Below are 19,433 nucleotides of genomic sequence, written 5' to 3'. Positions count from 1 at the left end.
GCCCAGACACGTCTTGGGGGACACTCTGCTCGGGCTGGGAGGGTCAGACTTCTGCAGACAAGGCAGGCATGCTGTCTGACCTCGAAGCCCGGATCCGCTGTTCTTCACCTCAGTCGAATCCACAGAGAACCAGCTCAAGGATCCCCCCAAGCATCTGGAGAACTGAGGAGCCTCCCACAGCTGGGGGGATGGAAGCTCTCCCCCAGAATACTCGCTCTTTTTGCCCTGTGACGTGTCAGGGGCCCTCTCGGCAATCCCACAAGACCGTCACAGCTTGGTCCCATTGCATAGAACACACTGGGGATGGAGAGCGGGGGGGCTTTTGCCTCGGCAGGCGCCCCAGGCACGTGCAGCACAGCCCCCAGCCGCTCGGTCCGGCCACAGCTGCGGTGGACGGTCTGAGCGCCGGGGCCTGAGGCCCCACCTCAAGCTCTCGCCTCCAGGGCTCTGCCTCTCTCCAGAAGGTGGTCCTCAACCGAAGGGGGACTGGAGCCTGCAGGGCATCTGGCACATACAGGAAGGTTCCAGCTGAATCGAGCCCAGGGGTCCGCAGCCGTGACCTTGACACTCCTCCTCAATACTGACCTTTCCCTTCCCTGCCTCACTCTCCCTGTCCCTCACTCCTGCTTCCTAGAGCACCTACCTCCCCATCGTAGAACCTGGACCCAAGTCCTGGCCTCAAGCTCTCACGACATTCAGGAAACCCATCCACGACACTTACCTAAGGTGGTGGCGCCAGATTCGCAAGCCAAGTCCATCCAGTGACTCGCCACGCTCGGGTCACCTTCCAGACTTGCCCTATTTATTTACTTACTTACTTTTCCCTTTTTTTTTTTTTTTGCGGTATGCGGGCCTCTCACTGTTGTGGCCTCTCCCATCGCGGAGCACAGGCTCCGGACGCGCAGGCTCAGCGGCCATGGCTCACGGGCCCAGCCTCTCCGCGGCATGTGGGATCTTCCCGGACCGGGGCACGAACCCGTGTCCCCTGCATCGGCAGGCGGACTCTCAACCACTGCGCCACCGGGGAAGCCCTACTTACTTACTTTTATTACTATCACTCAACTTTGTCCTTTCACCTGCTTTAGGCCTAACAGGGCTACCTACCTGAGTGTAATCCCAAATAATTATCTTGATGAAATCGTGTGTATCATGTTTTGTAATGTCCATTAAAATACAAACATAATTACCTTTTTAAAAATTGCATGAACCATCTAAAATTGGGCTGCCCATCCCTGAAAGTGCCTCAGGCCCCCACTGTGAGGCTCCTCCTCTGGCCTCCGCTTCGCACAGGACTGCAGCTCGCTGTGTGCCCCTCGCCCCGCTCCAGGCTGGGAGCGTGCTGGGGGGGGGTGGCGTGGTGTGCCCAGCACAGCACCTGGCCGGAGGCAGGCAGGGGAGAAGAGGCGGGCTGGGCCCCGAAGAGGGGGAAGAGCCCTAGGATTCCCCACCGATGTGCTGGTGCCAGCAGTGCAGCCACTCTGCGGGCCCCACTCAGCCTTTATACTCAGCCAGTCTGCGACTCAGCAGAGAAAATTTCAATTTTCCCTGGCCTTTCACGTCTCAGCCTCCAGAAAAATTGCCATTGTGGGTTTTGTTGCTGAGCTGTCAACCCTCGATGACTGAGACTGCTCCAGCCCCACCTGGGTTGGGAGGAGATTAACGTAGCCTGGGGAAGGCCCCGAGTGCAGGGGCAGCAGCTGGGGAGGTGGCCACCTGGCCTGGGACCACAGTGTGAAGGAGGAGCCCCGTGTGGCTGGGCTGGCATGACAGGCGCCCCCCGGAGGCGGCTGTGGCCAGGGGCAGTCCCCTGACTCGACTTCCAAGCGTGGGGCAAGGCAGCTGCAGTCCCAGACATCGCAACTGGGGCATGCAGTCCCCTGGTCCCTTCTCGGCATCGCGGACCCTTCCCTAGGCACCCCTACCCCCTGCCGCCACCTCTGCTTTTTCAGCCTGAATGGCCACCACGTCCTTATGCCGTAACCAAGCCCTCATCTTACCCTACACTGTGCCTATTGTCATAAATAGACTTGAAAATCATCATGAACTATGTTCACTGAGCACTTACTATATGCCATGTTCACTTTTTTTGTTTACTTATATTATTAAGCATAAATGTTTTGCGTGTATTAATGCATTTAAACCACACATAATCCTTTCACTAGACACATTTTACAAATGAGGAACCCGAGGCTCAGAGGCTGAAATAAACCTCTGGGAGTGTCCAGCTGCCACCCGTTGTGCATGTGCGGATACTGAGGACCTGAGGTCTGAGAGAGGGAATTGCCCCAAGGTAGACTCCAGCAGAGCTAGGAGGATCTGACTGCCTGACTCACCAACCTCACAAAATGTCAGTACGTTAGAGGTGGAATTATGGGAACCCTCCCAAAACACACACGCACACACACCCCAGAGGAGGCTGAGAAGGCTGACGTAATGTAGAGGTATAAACAGAGAAAGACCACCCTGTGGAAAGCAATGAATCACCCAGGACCCTTTGCACAATGCATCACCCACGACATCCTCCCCGCAGGGCGTCTGGGAAGGGGAGACACTGCCCCCAACTCAGCATCCCTGAGGGTGGTGGTGTTATGCCCACAGCCTGCCGGGGCCACTGTCCCCAGCAGGACTAGCTACCAGCTCATGTCAGCACCGGCACAGAGCAGGTCATCGACATTTGCTGAATGTTCCATGAACGAACGATGGATGAATGAGTGTCTCAGCCAGGTCGTTAGTCAGTGCTGGGTGCAGGGCTGTGAACACGCTGTGAATTTCCTCCTCCGCCATTCACACTGCATCGAAGCAGCACTTCACTTGTTCATCTTTGCCCAAGAATGTCATTCTTGGGTTATTCTGTGAGGGTCTCCCTACAGGTACTCCTGGCTTAGAGCTGCCCAGAGACAACTCTGAGAAGCCCCAAATTTCTGGATCCCTGGGAGCCCCCACCAGGTGCCTGCCAGTACCTATCTGCTTAATGATTGAATAAATGTGTGAATGAATGAATGAAAGGGTACATTTCAGGTCTTGTCCTAGAGCAGGCAATTGGTAACTGTAGCATGAATAAATGAATGACTAGGATGGATGGATGGATGGATAGACGGATGGATGGATGGATGGATGGACAGATGGAAGGAATGCTAAGCCCAGGGCTTGGTCTAAAGGAGGCACTTTCTACCTGTAGTATGAATGAACACCTGAATGAGAGAATGAATGAATGAACTAACCAATGAACGACAGAGCTAATCGCAAAGAAGGCGCCGGGAGTCACTCAAGGAGGGTCCCCACCAGGTGGAGGCTCCAGCTGGCAGCTGAGGGGTTAATGAGTTTGACCACTAGCTTGACCACCTGGGCCCAGAGGGGCCCACCCCTGCAGAGCCAGGTCCCTGGGGCGTCCGCACATTGTGGCAGAATGCAACTAGTCCAGTGTTCAGTGTAGCCCGCATTTGTCATTCTTTCCTTTCAAAGAACCTCTTGGAACCAGGGAGAGAGCAAGGGTATGTAGGGGTAGGGGAGGCGGATGGCAGGGATGGAGGCAGAGCTCAGCCAGCCAGCCTTAGACTGAATCCCTGGAGAAACGGTATTAAAACAAAGGAGACACTGGGAGTGGACAGGAAGGGTTGGGGGTGGGTGGTTACAGGCCTCCTATTTATTCAGACCAGAGCAGAACAAATGAATAGATTTAATAAAATAATAAGCTAAGATTCCATGCTCTTAAAGGTACAGCATCAGCAGTGTGATCTGGGGTGGAGTGAAAGGTTTGCATGTTTCTCTGGTAAAACTCGGCAAGTAAATATCTCTTTCCTCACTGGAGGGTGAGGGTGGGGGTGTGTGTGCATGCACCGGTATGCGTGCCTTTCCCCGCAAGGGACCTCCAAACCTCACCCAAAATCTCCCTACTGACTACCCAACCCCCACAAATAAGCACACCCTCCCTCTAGGAACACACGGCCAAGTGGCTGCCTTGTAAGTTCTTCTGGGAGGAAGTTAGGCCAGCCAAGCACACACGGGTATCACCCCTTCCTGGTCACTGCCGCCCTGGGTTTCTCCTTTCCTGCCCAAACGGACCAAAAAAATTGATCACTTCCTGTTCATCTTGGGAAACTCCTTGCATTCATTCATTCATTCTCTGAATACTTACTGACACCTACTCTGTCCATGCCAGGCTCTCTCGGAGTGCTGGGCCAGCAGACACACTGGCCCAGGGAGCCTGGTTCCAGGCGCACCAGGAGCGCGTCCAGGAAGGCTCCCTAGCCAGAGAGCTGGGTTCACGTCCCAGCTCCACCGCTGACCAGCTATGTGACCTCGGATCCGTTACCGAACCTCTCTAAGCCTCACCAAGGGGGAAAATGGACAGAGAACACCTTCTGCCTCCTCTGGTTGTGGTGAGGATTAAATAGGATAATCCGCTTTGGCCCAGCACTGGGCACACGGGAAACGCTCAATGAATGTGTCATTGCATGTCGTTTCCAGATCGGTGGCAGCAAGAGCAGAGGCTGCTGGGAAGACCCCTGGTGAACCGCAGGGCTCACCGCCTTGGTGGGCCATACCTCCCACTCCCAGTTTGCCCTTCCCATGAGCATCCCCAATTTTCCACATCCTCACACACCATTCGGGGATCTGGGATAAGAGCCACTAACAGCATGTGATGGAAAGAGCCGACCCCACTATCTTACCACGGAGCCCATCACGGAACCCAAACATAGAAGGGCCCTCGAGGGGACCCAGTCCCCTCCCCACCAGCACTTCCAACCCCTCTGCCACTGGTCTGGTCCCTTGCAGTGATGGGGAACTCATTCCCTTCTGAGCTTCCTTAGCAAAAAGAAATGGATGTCATCCTGAGCCCTAAGGGAGGGCCTGCTGACCACCTCTTAGGGACAGGAATAACGGGATCCCCGGACTCCCACCATCCTCTGAGAGGAGACAGAATCAGTCACCTAATACGTGGCAGCCATTTTTTTAAAATAACATTACAATTTAAATTCACTTATTCCTTCAACAAGTATTACCAAGTGTCTACTCTGCAGCCCTGTTCCAGGCTCTGGGGACAGGGTAGTGAGTACAACCAAGACCTTGCCCTCAGAGCCTCAATGTAATGAGAGGAGACTAACAATAACACAATAAATCCATCTGTAGTAAGTCCGGTGGCACTACAAAGAAATACACAGCAGGATAAGGGCTGAGAGTGAAGGGACGGGGCGGCGGGGTGCTACTCCAGACAGGTGACAAGGTGACAGATGAGCAGAGGCCTGAAGCAAGCAAGGAAGCAAACCAAGGAATCTAGAGGAAGAGCGTTCCAGGCAGGCGGACGAACGTGTGCAAAAGCCCTGAAGCCGGAGCGAGCCACCTTGGGTACGTTCCAAATCCCCATTGTCTGAGATGCCAGCATGATGCTCAGAGCGAAGGCACTTGTCCTGCCTCCAGAGATCACAGACCAAGCTATTCATTCCCACAGAGACCCAAAATCCAACCCCAGCGTCGACTCACTGTGTGACCTGACGCTGGCCTCTCAACCTCTCTGGTCTTGGCTAAGGCAACAAGCAGGCACTGCCAGGGAAGGGTAGCCCCTGGGGTCCTCCCCAGTCTTCCGCTCTGTGCCACACGCACCCACCATTCCCCTCTACCCCATCACGCCACTCTCACGCCCGCACCCGCAATGCCACGCAGGATTGGCACGCCTGCCAAAATAGCTATTAACCCAGTAGCCAATAATAACACGTTATCCTATCAATTTGCTTCTGAAACGCTGTGTAATTGCCGAACCCAAGTTTGCCATTTTGGTAGCTTGGTTACGACAATAAACAGAGAGAAACTCACCCGTTCCTTCCCAAGGAGAACAAGTGGCTGGCCCCGAGAAGCACCCGCTTAACACCGAGCCCCCTACACCGTGGGGCCCCCCGGAAGCCACTGGGAATCATGGTCTGCTGATCAATAGAGCCTTGTCTCGGTGTTCTCTTGGCATGTCCCCCTATGACTAGAGAGGAGACCGACGTCTGGGAGGTGATGGCTTGGGGTCACAGTGGCCTTGTGGGTGGCAAGGTCGGGCCCAGAAGGAAGCCTCCCAGCCGCCAGCCAGGAACTGGGCTGTAGGAAGTGAGACAGATGTGAGGGGCTGGGAGGAGGGTGCGGGGGTGGGAGCCAAGGCACTTAGGGGCCAGCAAGCGCTCCAGCCCAAAGGGCACACAGACGATCAGGGATGCAGGCCAGCCTTCTCGGAGGAGACGGGGGCCGGGAGGCCACCAGACGGACACTGAGAGAAGGGGAGGGGGAAGCAAAGAGAGCAGCGCCAGACCCAGAAATCAGGGTGCTCCCAAGGGGCCGCATCCTACTCCCACACTGCGGGACCCAACACAGATCTAACAGCCCGGCCACCAGTGCCTCCTAGGCCCTCGCTTTTTCTCTCTCGGTCCAGGAAAACAGTTCCCTTCCTTCTGGATTAGAGTCCACTCTGAGCGAACATTCTGCTTCCCGAGGAGCCAGGAGCCTCTAATGGGACTCTTGGCATTCTGGTGCAGACACCAGCCTGCTTTATCCATTCGTCCCCTCCAGCCCCGCCTCTCCGCTTACCTCTCCCCCCTGCTCACCAGGGCGCCCCAGGCCAAGTTGTTTGATGCCCTTGTTCCAGGCACCCAGCGGCGGGGCAGGCAAGGGCTGGAGAAGCGCTTCCCACTGCCCCACTGGTGACCTCAGCCCCGGGACGCATCCCCACCCTCAGCCGGGGAAAGGATGGGCCCAGCGTGGCTGCTCCCGCCGGCACTTGGCGGAGAATCCAGCTAGTGGGGAGAGGAAGGGCCTCGGGGAGGGAGTGGGGGAGGAGACAGAGGAGGCCAAAGGCTCAGCCACTCGGCCAGATGCTGACCCAGTTGAGGGCCCCAGACCCCAGGGGCACCCGAGAAGTTCCAACTCCCCCTCTGGCTCTGGGATTTCTGCAGAGACGAGGGGCCTGGGGCAGTACCACTCCAAAGCCCATCCCTGAGGTTGGGGTTAAAGAAGGAACACAGGGCTGCCAGGACAGGGTGGGGGACAGCCCCTCAGAGGCCCTGGGTGGGGTGGGTGCGGTGCCGTCTGCGGGAAGAAGCACTCAGCAAATGGAAACCAGGCCCCAGAAATGGGCCAGGCCACAGTGGCTGCACAGCTCCAGGGAAAACCCTGCTGCTCACTGAAAGGTGCCCCAACCCCGGAGAAAGGCGCCTTGCAAATGAGAGAGTGGGGAGGAGGCTGGGAGGCTGAGGCAAGATCGGGGGTGGCAGCTGGCCGCAGCCACACATCCCCTCCTTTCCTGCGCTCCGAGCACCTCCACTATTGGCACATTATCCTCCAAGGCCGGCTGGCCCGTAAGCGCTGTACAAAGCCAACTCACGGAGCAATTTTCCTCCCTTCTCCTCCCTCTGCGGCCTTCAGTCAGGTTTCCAGCAGAGCTGGGCCTGAGCTGCATCCTGGGCCTAGAAATCAGCGTCACGCTGGGCCGGGTAAGCGTGAGTTCCCACCACGTTCATTTTTGGAGATTCAGCCCTCAACACTGAATCCTCAGCCCACATCAGTGAGGAAAACGGCCAGGCGGAGGGGGCGGGGCAGGCACACACAACTACGGATGACAATTTGAGATTGGTGAGACCCCAGGGACATGACATCAAGAGCTTGCTGTGTAGTGAAATGCTGGAGAGGGTGCAGAGGGAAGGGAACCCTCCTACACTGTTGGTGGGAATGTAAATTGGTGCAGACGCTATGCAAAACAGCACGGAAGTTCCTCAGAAAACTAAAAATAGAGTTGCCACATGATCCAGCAATCCCACTGCTGGGCATAGATCTGGAGAAAACTCTAATTCAGAAAGACATATGCACCCCAGTGTTTACAGCAGCACTATTTACAATAGCCAAGACATGGAAGCAGCCTAATGTCCATCAACAGACGAATGGATAAAGAAAATGTTATATACATATACATATATTGATACACACACACACACACACACACACACACACACACACACACACAGTGGAATATTACTCAGCCATAAAAAAAGAATGAATTAATGCCATTTGCAACAACATGGATGGACCTAGAGATTATCATGCTAAGTGAAGTAAGCCAGAAAAAGACAAATATCGTATGATACAGCTTATACGTGGAATCTAAAAAAATGATATAAATGAACTTATTTACAAAACAGAAATAGACCTACAGACGTAGAAAACAAACTTATGGTTACCGAAGGGGAAAAGGGAGGGAGGGATAAATTAGGAGTTTGGGATTAACATACACACACTACTATATGTAAAACAGATAACCAACAAGGACCTACTGTATAGCACAGGGAACTATCCTTGGTATTCTGTAATAACCTATAAGGGAAAAGAATCTGAAAAAGAATATATATCTATATGTATACCTGAATCACTTTGCTGCACACCAGAAACTAACACAACATTGTAAATCAACTATACTTCAATTAAAATATGTTTTTAAAAAAGAGCTTGGGGCTTCCCTGGTGGCGCAGTGGTTGGGAGTCTGCCTGCCAATGCAGGGGACACGGGTTCGAGCCTGGTCTGGGAGGATCCCACATGCCGCGGAGCGACTAGGCCCGTGAGCCACAACTACTGAGCCTGCGCGTCTGGAGCTTGTGCTCCGCAACGAGAGGCCACAATAGTGAGAAGCCCGCGCACCACAATGAAGAATGGCCCCGGCTCACCATAACTAGAGAAAGCCCATGCACAGAAACGAAGACCCAACACAGCCAAAATTAAATAAATAAATAAAAATTAAAAAAAAAAAAAAAGAGCTTGATATGTAGTGTAGTCCAGTAAGTGCAGATGTCATCTACCCATTCATTCAATCATTCATTCATCTCTTCGACAGACGTTGATGATGTGCTTAGAACCCACCAGGCACTTTGGTGCTGGAGGTGTGAGGCGAGAAAACGCAGGCACAGTTCTTGCCCTTCGGAGTTCACAGCCTCCTGAAAGAGACAGACGTTCTCTATGTGCTGATATCTGCTACAACTGAAGAAGGCCCCGGGGCGGTGGGAGAACAGGGGCTGGGGTGCAAGAGGGCTTCCTAGAAAAAGCAACCTCTACGTTAAGACCAGCAGGATGAATAAGAATTAGCCAAGGAAAAGAAGCAGGGATGGAAACAGAGGTCCAAGCAGCAGCCGCAGCAGCCCCAGCACGTGCAAAGGCCTGGAGGTGAGACAAGTCTTTGACCGTTTCCACTAAATTTCATCTGGCTCCTCTCCCTGAGCCGTGGTGGGTGGCCCATCCCAGCAGCTCCGCCCCCAGCTCCCCCCAGCTCCCAGACTCGGGGAGCCTCCCACTGGCACCTCTAGTGGCTAAGCCCGTATTGGAGACCTTCTTTCCCAGCTGAAGTTCTTGTTTGAAATGTTTTCATATGTTTATTTTTAAGAGGGGATGGGAAGAGAAAAGGGAGTCCTGAAGGTCTTTTACTTTTCAGGAAAAAATTTAATAAATAAATAGAGCCTCAAGAAAAGGGCATGGAAAGGTCTCTGCATCTGTAACCACTGAACAAATTAAAATTAGCTCATTTAATCAGCTCCTAATGTCCCGAGTGGGCCCTGGAACACAGCAAACTTCACAGCAGAAACGCGCAGGCCAATGTCAGTTTATCCTACAACAAAGGGATTTTCTAAATAGCACGATCAAAACACAGCAAAGGCCGGGGAGAGCTGGGGAGACAGAACTCGGCCCTCCAGATCCTGGTGGACCCCCACCTCCGGGCTTCGTCCCTTTGAATGGAATTGTTCTTTTGGCTTTTGTTCTAATTATCTAAACATATGTGTAACTCTGTTCTACAAAGTGTGTTTTAGCCGGCAAAGGAGGTAACGTTAGCCCCTGCCATAAATTCCTGGGGCCCCTGCCCTGAGCCCCACGCAGTCAACACCTCCCCCTTCCCACTACCTCCAGCCTCCCACACATGCACAAACAAACACACATGCAAGACAAACACACCTACACACACTGCAGTCACACACCCACACGGTTCTATACAAGGTCACAGGTCATGCACAGTCACATACGCATAGTTATACGTGTACAGTTCCATGCATGCACAATTACATACACACAGTTACTACACCACACACAGGCACACAGCTCTCCAGTTCCTGTCTAACAGCTGGAGGGGGGAGGTGCAGCTCACCAGACCCCCAGGGAGGGCCGCTAGGCACACACCTGAGACCCAGGCTGGTAGCAAGGACTCTCATTTCCCTGAAGTGGTTTCTCCACTCAACTTGCCACCCGGGCTAAGTCATTAGGGCAACTGAGGAGGGGGTGCAAAAGACCAAGGAAGGGGGCCCTGGGGCCAAGGGGAAAAAGGGCCAGGGTGCATGGTGCTAGGGTGAGCCGGGGCCAGTGGCCACTCCCAGGCCTGGCGGGGAAGCCTGAAGGCAGCTCCTCTGCCAATGCTGAACTCACCTTCCCGTCCTGCAGCCTCCCAGCCGGCCGACCTGCAGCCCTAGAGTCCTAGGTGCTCAGCCCCACGGGACATAAGCCAGGCTGGTTTCAGATCCTGGCTCCGCCATTCACTAGCTCTGAGCCCTCACCTCCTCCTCCATAAAATGGGAAACAGCATCATCCCCATGGAAATGTCATGCTGATCAAATTGGAGAGCGCCGTACAGCACTGCCCCGCACAGAACAAACTAAATCAAACTTTGCTGTGGCTTCCCTTTATACACGCGGGCGTGGTGGCCCAAGAGGGTGGTCAGACGGTAGGTTAGTGACATAACCAGACGAGAGCTAGTCATTTGCAGCTTTCACTTTCTTACCCAACCCCAATCCCCCAAGTGAGGAAGGGAGAATAAAATAAGTAACCCAAAGACATTAAACAGTGACTTCCCCGGTGGCACAGTGGTTAAGAATCCGCCTACCAATGCAGGGGACACAGGTTCAAGCCCTGGTCCGGGAAGATCCCACATGCCGTGGAGCACCTAAGCCCGTGAGCCACAACTACTGAGCCTGCGTGCAGCAACTACTGAAGCCTGCTCGCCTAGAGCCCATGTTCCACAACAAGAGAAGCCAATGCAATGAGAAGCCCGCACACTGCAACAAAGGGTAGATCCCGCTCGCCATAGCTAGAGAAAGCCCTCGTGCAGCAACGAAGACCCAATGCAGCCAAAAGTAAAATAAAATTTTAAAAAATTAAAGAGAAACTTAACTGGAAACTTAAAAAGAAAAAAAGACATTAAACAGGGTGTAAGGAGTAACCAACCAGGACAATGGGAGCTCTGGAAGGCTTCTGACCCAGAGTGTGACAACGCTTTCCAAATGCCTGCGCCCTCTGAGTTCCACAGCAACATCCTGGGTACGTGCAAATGTTATGCCCAAGTCACAGAAACGGAAACCGAGGCTCTCTGCAGCAAGAGGCAGAGCCATCTTGCAAACGAGTCTGCCTGGATCAAGACGGCGTGCTCGTGCCCTGCCCCTTCCCACCGCAATGGTTTCTGCCGCCCTGCCCTCCAAACTACAAACTCCTCCCGAAGGATCCCTAGAGGAAACCCACACCTGAGAATCATCTCCAACATGCAGCTCCTGAGACTGCAAGAGCCTCAGGCCACTCAACCCAGCCCAGACCCAGGAGGGCAGCCCTTCCCCACAGTGGCTCACAAAGGCCTCAACACCCCATACCTCCCCATGTCGAGGAGGGGGTCGGGAAGGGCCCTCTCACATTTCACAGACTTGGAAACTGAGGCCCAGAAGTGGTGGGGGTGGGAGACTCAAGCTGCCACAGCTCCCAGGTGGCTTCCAATGGGAGCTGAGTCTGCAGTCCTCTCATCCTCCCAGCCCAGCCCTCACCAGGGCAGCACTTCTCCTCAGATCTGTCCTATAGGCAGCACACCTGGACCCCCAGGGCGTGTTCAGAAAAGGGACCTGGATATGGGTTCCAGCCAGCAGGTTCCACTGGATTGATAGTGGCTGTGACCAGTCCTATTTGTGGATCCCCTTCTCCATCTGACTGGCAGGGCGTAAGTTGTCCCCTCAGCTCCCTGAGACCAGTCAGGTGGCAGGAGACCAGAGCCACCTGAGGCACCCTCAGTATGGGCAGGGAAACCTGGGAAACAAGCTCCTTTGCTAAGTCACCAATCCCACCGACTGGATCCTACAGATCCCACATCCTGCAGGCTCCCCCACCCCTGCCCCCAACAAGCACCAGGCCACCCAGGAGGAGAGAAGCATGTGCAGCGGAGGTCAAATGCGTGGGCTTGGGTTGAATCTTGGCTCTGCCACATACATGCTGTGTGACCTGGGGAAAGTGACCTCCCCTCTCTGAGCCCTTCTTCTTTTAGACCCAGCAGGACCGTTGTCCCCACAGACTCCCCTCAGGCTCATACTCCCCTCAGCTGTCCCTGAACCAAGCCCAGCAGGCAGCTGACGAGGCGGCCCAGAGCGTGTGGCCCGGCCAGAGAGACACAGGAAGATACAGGCTCCCCTTACAGGGTCTGGACCCAGGAGGCAGGAGTTGGACCCGGATGCCCCTCAGAGAGCCCCAGACTTCACTCTCTTACAATAAGGATTCAGAAGAGAACCACAAGGGAAAAAAATAGTTGGCAGTCTTGCCCCCATCCGCCACCGTGTCACGCCACACACACAGACCCGGCTGGTCTTGCCTCCCGCTCCTAGGCCATGTGGCCCTACACTCCTCCCTGCACTGAGCCTCAGTTTCCACTCATTGGGCTCTGCTCACCTCGCAGGGCTGCGGTGAGGGTCAGAGGAGAATAATGCCCGTGCAGATGCTCTGTAAACTGCCAAGTGCGAGCGCCACAGGTGGCATCCCTGGGAACACATATGGGACAGGAAGGCAGGAGACGCCAAGGGCAGACACAACCTGCCCCCCCCCCCAAATCTGGGCTGTGGCCACAGCAGGAGAAGAGGCCCATGCTGGGGCTGGATGGTCCCTCCAGGGCCCAAAGTACAGGCAGGATGCAGGCAGTGGTTGCTCCAGCTGCTTGCCTCTGTCTTGGCCAGCACGGAGAGATGTGGCCACCCAACGCAGCAGACAGCACATAGTAGGTGTCGGCAACTGGTTGATATCAGGGTTTTCCCAGCCCCCAACCCTCAGACAACCTGCTTCTGCACAAGAGACCGGTGCAGATGCCCACAGATCACAGTCCGAAAACGATGGCCCCTGTAAAGAAAGAAGACGTATCTGCGCTCCTCCATGCTGAGGCATCAGACCCCTTGGGCTGTGGCCCAGGAAGGATTGGCAGGGGCAGGTCTGCCCACTTCACAGGCCACCGGGGATGCCCCTACCTGCCTGACTCCACCAGCAGAGAGGTTCATGTGCAGGAAAGCACCCGGCTGGGGGGACAAGAGTCCGGGCCCTGAATTCCAGTCCTGTCTCACTCCGTGCCCTGTGCCATCTCCAGCAAGTGTCCTCCTGTCTCTGAGACTCGGTTTCCCCAGGTGCTCCAGTTCCCTCTGCCTCAAAAGTCACGAAACTAGTGAAACGGCACACTGCCTCGCTCTGAGCCGATGTAGGCTACAATTAATCTGAAGCAGGGATTTTCTTAATTGCTGGGTTTTACTACGCAAACAGAAGAGATAAAGTACAGCTAGTTGACAACACTGGCTTGAGGCAAGATAGTTAAAGCATCTTTGGGGTCTGGGAGGAGGGGGAGCTCTTTGAAACGCTGGTGCGGTGTGAGTGGACTGCACCTGGAGCACAGAGCAGAGGCCTGCCCCCTGAGAAATGTTCAATTCCCTTAGGGAGTCAGGCCAGAAACACTGGGGGGCTGCGCATCTCAGACGCAAGAGGGAAGAGATATAAGGACATATGTATATGTATAACTGATTCACTTTGTTATAAAGCAGAAACTAACACCATTGTAAAGCAATTATACTCCAACAAAAATGTTAAAAAACAAAAAAAAGACATGTCTGATCGGGCAGTAAAAGAGAAACATATAAATAAAGGGAGGTTAACCTCCAATTTTCCTAATTGCCTTCCTTCGAAGGCACATGAGGTTCCACACCCTGCAGCCCCTTCGGACTGTGGTGTCAGAGCCCACAGGATTCCCACAACTAGGAAGACCAAGCATCCTTCATTAGCTGTGCCGGGCCACCCAGGGGGCACTGGAGAAACGGTGTCAGCAGGCATTAGGCAATGTCCCTCCAACACAAGGACGACTGCCCCCTGGGAGAGGAGGAGGGACAATGTGTGAAGGGGGTTCCTTCTGGCCCTATTCTTGTGGGCAGCTACAGACCTGGCAGCAGCCACCTCCAAACCGGACACAAACCACGGGCATGGAATCCAGCGGCCAACCCCCAGGGCCGGGTCAACAGTTGGCCCTTCCTCCGCGTCCCAAGCACAAATCAACCTGCTACGGGGCATCCCATCTCCTGCCCAGGAGGAATGGCAGAAGTGTGCCTGCGCGTACGCACCTGCCATGCCGGGACGGCCGAGAGTGAGAGGAAAGAAGGAAAGGGCAGAGATGGGGCAGCGATGCTCTGTCTGAAGGACAGCTCCACCTGATGCCTACTGAGTATCATTCTGTGTGCGGTGCCCTTCACGCCTTGCATATGCCCGTCCACAATCCCCTACCCTAAACCCTCGAAGCCAGATGTGTTCCAGAATCCAGACTTTTTCAGGTTCTAGAAAAGTAATATAGTGACTTTCCTTGGTATTTGGGAACACCTCAGAAGCAACCAAGCATCTTGATACTTCTGCAGCACAACATAATTCACCAACATGAATTAAACAAATACTACAAATGGCTTCGCACTCACCAGGTCAAAGTTTACTGCCAAATGAGTTACCAAAAAAAAAAAAAAAAACTTTCCGGTTTCAGGCTTTCTGGAATCCAGAATAGTGAATAAGGGATATGGACCCATATTGTCTCTTTAATCTTCCTGGTGACACTGTGGGGAGACACTGTTGCCATTCCTCCTTTCCAGAAGACGAAAGTAAGGCACAGAGAAGTGAAGAAGTAATTTCCCTGCAGTCACATAGCACATAAGTAGGGGAGCCCCACAGCCGTCTGGCCTGAGGGTCTGTCCTCTCCACCCCAGGAGGTCCTGAGCAAAGTACTGAACCGCAGTTTTAAAGCTTCCTGAAAAAAACACTCAAGCATCTGTGAATGTCCCCAGTGTCCACAGTCCACCACCACCCCTCCCCCGGCCAACGTGTGCGGTATTCCGGCTAACCCCACCAGGAGGTGCCCTACCTGGAGGCTACCCAGACCCTGGTGGCATCCCCACACCTCCCAGGGTCCTTGCCAGAGCCCAGATGCCCAGGGGCAGGTTTCTACCAGCAGGTGAGGCTCCCCACCCCGTCCTGGTGCCCAGGTAATTACTCCCCACCTGCCACATTCTGCACAGATTATTTTACCTACAGCAAATATGCTAAACACATCTCCTGCCTGGGAGAAACGTGCCGTGGGGTAATCCCATTTGACAGAGACCAGGGCTTCCAGCAGGATGCCCAGAGGGCAGGGACCCCATCTCTTCCAAAAGGCGTGGGGATCCCACAACTCCTCAGGTATATCCCTGGTCATCTCCGACTTCTCTTTCTCGGCAACTTTTTTCAGCTGCAGGGAAAGATTGCTGCATAGGCAAAATCCTGAAGCTCCATTACCAAATAATTACCTGATAATTTTGTAGGCATTAAGACACTCCCACCAGCGCGAGCGGCGGTGTCCAGCCCAAACAGAAGCCGCTCTGGACTGCGAGTGCTTGTTAAAAAGAACTCCAGCGTTGAGAAAAACCTCCAGCTGAAGTGCTGGCCCATTCTTTCTCTGCTCTGATTTCTAATTAAAAATTAAAGCAGGCACCTTTCTTCAGAAATCCAATTAGAGAGGAACATCACACTGATGGGCCAAAGCATGCACATGTGTGCACATACATATGGGTACACGTGTGTGGACTTACGCACACACATACACATACGCGTGCACAAACTCCCCTTCCTGCCTTGGCTGCAAATCCCAAGCCGGCCTTCCGTTCAATCGGCATCAATGAGGACTCACCGATTTCTGGGCACAGCACGTGACCGAGAAGAAGAAACCCAGAGCCGGTGCCTTCAGGAGCTTATTCTCTAGAGGAGGCTGAGATAAGGGCACAAGACAAGGCAGAGCGTGGTGGGACCATAAAAGGGGCCCCGTCAGGCAGGAAGCTCAAGTCTGGCTGGCTGATCTGGGACGCCGCCATGCGGCAGATAGACCTTGTGCTGGGTCCTCATTTATGGGGAAAAACTAAAAAGCCAAGGAGCAGGGAGACAGAACATTCTGGGCGGAGTAAGTAGTAAGGGCAAAGGCAAGAAAAGACAGCTGCATGAGAATGGAAGTTATTCAGATAGATAGATAGATACATAGATAGATAGATACATAGATAGATAGGTAGATACATAGATAGATAGGTAGATAATAGGTAGACGTAGATATAATGGGAGTTCTATTACACGCACTTTTAACCTATGTGAATTTAGCTATGCATTCAGCAAAAAGACAGAAATAATTATTGAAATAGTGCCTATGATTCCATGTTACTTCCCTCCATGAGGAGGTGCCCAAGAAGAGTTGAGCTGAACTCTTCCTTCCATCGGTTCATGTCCCATCAGCCTCTCGTACTGCGAGCGTTATCAGTGTGCCCACAGGACTTCTGGTGTGTGTGTGCCAAGTACACAGAGTGCCCTCGGCTGGGTAGCGGCCCAGTTTATGTCTCCGACAAGCGTCAGTGGTCCTGGCCGCGTGTATGTGGTGAGTTGCAGCCGAGATGCGTACAGCGCATCATCCCACTTTACAAGCAAGGAGAGCGAGGCTCTCTCAGCGAGTGACGTCACTCTGTTGGAATCACAAAGTCAGCAAGGGGCAGAGCCTACATCTGACCCCAGGCAGTGCAGCCCCAGAGTCCAACCCCTGGACCACTAGACAGGAGAGAGACATGAATAAAGTGGTATTTCAGCAAAATCATCAGGCAGCGGCCCTTGAGTGGAGTGGGACAAAGAGAAAGCAAAGACCAGACACCCAGGGAAGCACCTCACCCTGGAGGGGCCAAGGGGTGGACCGTAGGCCTCAGAACAGACTGGATGGCAGAGAGGGGGAGGTCTGAGGGGAAGTCTAGCATTTAAATGCAGAGCTTTTCTTCAATAAACTCCAACCTGTGAGCTACTGGTGGCCAATCTGTCTTAGGAAGGGACCACCCCAGTCCTTCCCCTCCAGTCATCCCCACCCCTTCCCCACCTCTCTCTTGATGGGAGAAAACGCTACCATCCCAAGAAACCCTGGGAAGATGATCCTTCCCCACCGCCCAGATGGACAGGATGGTGGGTAGACAACCTAGAACGGTTCCAGGCAAAGGGTGAGGTGTGCACACCTGTGGTGTGAGTATTCACCTTCCCCTGAAATAATGCCATGCATTTCCTCATGCCAACATTACAGAGTCATGGAAAGAGTACAGAAACAAAGTCAAAATTTCCAGCTGGCCTAGCAACTTGCTGTGTGACCCTGGAGACATCACTTAGCCTCTCTGAGCCTTGGCTGCCTTTACCTGTTGAGTCACACATGCAGTAAACATGTACACAGGGCCCATTATGTGCCCGTTGCTGGGCTGGGAATAGAGAGAGGACAGTCAGTCCTACACGGCTCATGGGTCCAAAACATGGGTCCATCGTCCTGGATACAACGTCGGGAGTTTCATGTCCCCACCCATGTGCTGGAACCATTACCCTGGTCATCTCTGTTTAGATGGGGTGCAGAGGAGTCCAGGGAATTCTAGAAAGTTCAGCCACTCCCAGAATGCCCTCTCTGCTGGGCCAATGACCAGCAGCAGCAGGGGCAGCCTGCCACCCCACCACTCCATGTGCCATCAGCCGGGACTGGGCATGTGGAAACTCGGGAGCCTGGCTGCCACGGCCTCCGCCACCATGGCTGCCACCGCCCCGCCCCCTGCTCCAGCTGCCTTTGCGCCTGCTGCCACCGCTGCTCATTTCCAGGCAAATGTTCTAGTTAATTAAAACACACCCAAGTGCTCACACGCACATGAAGCCAAGCTACGAAATCTGCTCTACCCAACAGCAGCTTCTCTTCTCCAGCCCGGGATCCACACAGGCAAGGGAGGTTTCCAAAACTGCTGTTATTGGCACCAAGGCTTTGCTTGTACGATCCTACCGCGCGCACACACTTGCACGCAAGGCATGTGCAGGTGCACACGTGTTCGTGCACACGTACATTCATAGCTGCTCCACACAAATGTGCGTGCAGGTATACGACACACATACACCTATGTACACGGGCATGCACACACTCACATACACACGCACACACACCCCAACGCTCCCTCCTCCAGGAAGTCTTCTCCAGCTACACTGGCCCTCCAGCTCATACCATCAGCCACAGTGAGTAAATAAACACTCAGAGCAGGAGGGAATGAGAATGAACCGATAAATGAATCAATTGATCGTTGATGCCGAGAGCCATCGGGAACAGCACAGCTCTGGCCCCAAGTCCCGTTTGGGTGCTCTCTGGATCAGTAGACTAGACTAAATTCCCCAGGGAATGGAAAGCGCAGGAAGGTACGACCTCCTGCCCTTCCACTTACACTGCGGAGCTCTGCCGGGCACTAACCGGGACCGTGCACATGCATGTGAGTGTGCACCTGTGATGTGTACTGTGCATGTGACCAGAAAACTTACCTTCCCAGATCTGGACACCCATAACCACCAGGCGCTGGCAAGAGAGAGATCTGACCATGAAGGCCAGGAGATGGAAAGCAATTCCCTTCAGTGGGACCCGGCTCCCAGAAAGGAAGCAGAGTGTCTGGCGATCCGTGGGACTTTCTGGCATTCTGGGCCTAAAATGGGTACCTAGCCATCACAAGGCAGGTGACTCCAGACGACAAAACAGCCAGGATGAAACAGCTAACGATCCTGCCCCAGCAAGCATTTCTAGCACATTCCAAGTCCACCAAGACCACCTTGCTGGTAGGAACCAGGAACAATCACGTTCTCGATGAGGGTTTGCCAGCCACTTAGAGCCCTGGGTGAGGCCCAGCAAGGATGCCTGTTCACAGAGATGGGGGCAGCTGTGCTCGGTACCTCAAGTCACACCGCACAGACCATCTAACTCGTGCCGTGGGGCTGGCGAAGCTCTCTGCAGAGAGCGAAAGACATGGCTTTTGAAAGGATGCTTGGAAAGGAGTGAAGACAGAGGCCCAGCGGTCACCTCAGTCACCCACTCAGAATATGGTCCTGGACCAGCAGCTAGGCATCACCTGGGAGTCTATGAGGAATGCAGAATTCCGGGCCCCACCTGGACCCGCTGAATCAGAATCTGCATTTTAGCACATTCCATTGGTAACTGTGGTTATCTGAGAATGAAATGAAAATATACTCCTTCCTTTGAATTTATGTGTTTTATTTTTCAAACAGCAACTAAGTTGTCAGAACGTAAATACTTGTTATTTGCACCTGACTCTTTGAACAAAGGGAGCTAT

At 53.8% G+C, this 19,433-nt stretch overlaps 1 protein-coding gene across 6 annotated transcripts in view; it reads right to left on the bottom strand.

Moving 5' to 3' along the window:
* Nucleotides 1-19,433, bottom strand: part of ZNF423 (zinc finger protein 423) — a 329,875-nt gene that overhangs the window by 155,462 nt on the left and 154,980 nt on the right. Inside the window, exon 1 of one of the 6 annotated variants that reach the window (XM_073795613.1) lies at nt 6,562-6,722. The exons of the other annotated variants lie outside the window; for them this stretch is intronic. The gene's annotated coding sequence lies outside the window, so the exon portion shown is untranslated. Of the gene's footprint in view, nt 1-6,561; nt 6,723-19,433 lie in introns of those variants that run through there. 6 annotated transcript variants of the gene reach the window in all.

Source organism: Tursiops truncatus, chromosome 19 (genome assembly GCF_011762595.2).
Source record: "Tursiops truncatus isolate mTurTru1 chromosome 19, mTurTru1.mat.Y, whole genome shotgun sequence".
In the NCBI taxonomy this organism is placed as follows: domain Eukaryota; kingdom Metazoa; phylum Chordata; class Mammalia; order Artiodactyla; family Delphinidae; genus Tursiops; species Tursiops truncatus.
This window is presented reverse-complemented; position numbering and strand designations above follow the sequence as displayed.